This window comes from Propithecus coquereli, unplaced genomic scaffold (genome assembly GCF_000956105.1).
Source record: "Propithecus coquereli isolate 6110/MARCELLA unplaced genomic scaffold, Pcoq_1.0 Scaffold116, whole genome shotgun sequence".
Lineage (NCBI taxonomy): Eukaryota > Metazoa > Chordata > Mammalia > Primates > Indriidae > Propithecus > Propithecus coquereli.
In genome coordinates, this window is record NW_012135636.1 from 5,780,546 (window position 1) to 5,783,599 (window position 3,054).

Genomic DNA, 3,054 nt, shown 5'->3' on the forward strand with positions numbered 1-3,054 from the left:
AGCACTATCTCAGTTTCTTTGTGAAATGTGTACAACTTAGGTCTCATGGTTATGACTCCTTAAATTTCCAAAATGGTTTATAATATGTCAAAGTATCAGCCAATATTTAAATTAGGAAAGCAGAAGTCAAATCAGAAAGAGCCATTTAATAGTGATAATGAGGGGCTTCTCTCACCATTGTAAATGCAGTATATGGTAGTCAAAACACTATCTTTAGGAAATCTGAAAGTTTAGACCACACATGAAGGCCACAACCAATAAACTCCAGCTACTCACTTAGACTAACAGAACTTCTATCACCTGGAGCAATGTCATTCTTCCTGTCAGGGTGAAGAGGACATGGTAAATTGTGCACTGGACCCTAAAGACTTTGACCCGAAAGTTGATACAAGTCACCTTTGTTAGAGTGCATTGACCAAAGTAAGTCATACATCCAATCCTAACTCAAGAGGGATGTGAAGTGTAATTACAACAGGTACACAAAGGAGAAGTGTGTTAGTGATCAGCCCTAAAAACTGCCACAGAAAATGACACATGCCATCTTAAATGAGATAATGACAGCCAATTTTAATGACTTCATGAAAGTCACATATCTCCAGTTTGAGAAGTACTTAAGTGTAGAAGATTAATAAGTACTAATTCCATACATAAATATACAATGTCAAAACAGAGCAATGGGAAGTATTAGAAGTAACCATAGACAAAAGAGAAACTATCTACAAATTAATATAATTAAACGGGCAGAAGATTTCTATCAAAAAATAAAACAATGATAGTATATTCAAAGGAATTCAAGAACAAAAGTTGTAATAAGCAATTATGAGCACAGGTTATGGTAAACAAGCTAGTAACTTTTAAATTTGATTAATTGGCTAGTTATTAGGCATATTTACTTGTACATGACTAAGCTATCTTCTTTGCAACTTTCCTAAACTGAACTACGTTTCTCTGAATTCCCTTCCCTGTATGTTTCTAGTTAGTGTGTAATAAGCTAGTACTAAGCAAGATTTTTTTTTTTTCGTGAAATTTGGAGAACTTTCAGGAGAAAAGCAATAGCCATTTTGTTTTTGTGCTTGATAGTTTGGGGAAGGTGTTTTTTGTAGCTTACATCTGTCTTTGCTTAGCTCACTAGTGTGACAAAACTTTGAGCCAACAACTATACCACCTCTTTGAGCTTCTCTGACTTTTGGACCAGGTGTGTGTTTAGTGCTGTAAAGACAAGTGCCCCCTTCTCCTTCAGGACACCTTGTTAACAAAGCTGGATATGGTAAGAACTGACACACATTTCCAATCTTTCATTATGTATTCCAGTCTGCTAATGTTCATGGATCCCAGCTCATTCCTGTGGAGTTTACCTTATCTTTGTTGTCCACTATTTTGCATCCTTATTTCCTGTGCTTTGGACTTCAACCTTCAGCATCAGACACAAACACAGTAGCCTAGACAAGATTGTTTAATCATCTGCCACAGTTGCGTAAGGTCAAATTCCTGCACTACATCTCAGATATAGGAATGATTATGCTTCTTTTGCTGGATTTGAGTAATACACAATTTGGTATTAAGAGTGATTCTGACAACCCAGAATCTTAGGAAAGTGTTCTCTGGATTAATTTTGTGGTAACTGGAAGTAATCTGATTAGATTTAAAGGCATTAATCTCTTTCCAGTGATGGAGGCAATGGTAGCCTATGACATGTACTGGCAAGACAGTTTTATCACCTGTAGATAATATAAATGTCCACAGAAAATAAAATGCTTGGTGACAAAGCATTTGTTGCCATAGACTATGTTAGCAAATGTAGGAATTATATTGATATCTCATCATAACTGCACTGGAGATCATGTGGAATATAAATGCTAAGTTCTTAGCTCAAGATCCATATAAGGGACCTAAAAGCTTCTATGACTGCTCTAAAAGAAACACTTTTCTTCTGTAGCCACAAGAATGAGATTTCTGAAAACAAAATGTAAAATCAAATCCTGCAGGTGGCTTAATTAGAATGCAAATTATATTCCCAAACATATAGCATATCTTCTGTTGCAATTAGGGCATTGCTTAGGAAGGAATGAAATCATAATTGGAATGTGGTCGTATGGGCAGATTCCAATGAAGCTGAGGCTTAGAACTCTTTTCATCCCATTGAAATTTCTCTGGCAGCAGAAGCAGCCTTTTCATCCCTTCCATATGGAGGGTACTCTCCTCTTATCTGAAAAGCTCATAATGGCCTCTCCAATGGCAGGTAAATTACAAGAAATTGCTAATCCTCCTCAGAGTCTATCCCAACCACATTTTCCTTCTTCTAGACCTATTATTAGATTCACAGGCTCCAAAGAGTGAGGTACAATATATGACCCTTGAGGAGCTGTGTATAACAAGAGAGTTGCATGATTTTACCAGTTTATAGTGACAGAAACCTGGGGTTCTTAAAGATGTGTGATCGGAGTACATAGAATATAACTTGAATCAGAACATGTTTATTGATATGAATTATAAGCACAGATTCTAGAGTCAGAGGCTGGACTTAAGGGGATGGTAATGGCTCTAGCAGTTTCGTTGGTTGATTAAATTATCAATGCAAGAATAAATAAATGAGACTAGTAAAAATGAAATTAAAATATCAGAAGATATTTGGGAAAGTATCCAAAGTCATAGGGAAATTGGAATGCTAGGGTGGCTTTATCATGCAAGATCTACTAAACTTACCCCCTCTCTATGTCCCCTGGGAAGGTCCAGAGGGCACTCATTTCACTAAGGCTGTGAGAATTTATGAGGGAAGCCCTAACACGTGAAATAGCCCTGAGATGGTTTTTCTTTGTAGGCCAGTAATTACCATGGGATCTGCTGTTATACTGGGATCCCAAAATTCAATGAAGATGGTGGAATTCTGGAGTATCAGGGCCAAATGGCAACAATTAATCACCAAGGAAAAGGTGGACTAATTAGCATAATGGACAAAGCCACTAAGACTGAATATACAAATGAACAATGGCCAGATCATATATAAAAATAGAATCCTGACCCACAATCTGTATAGCCCTTCCCAGGAAACAAACC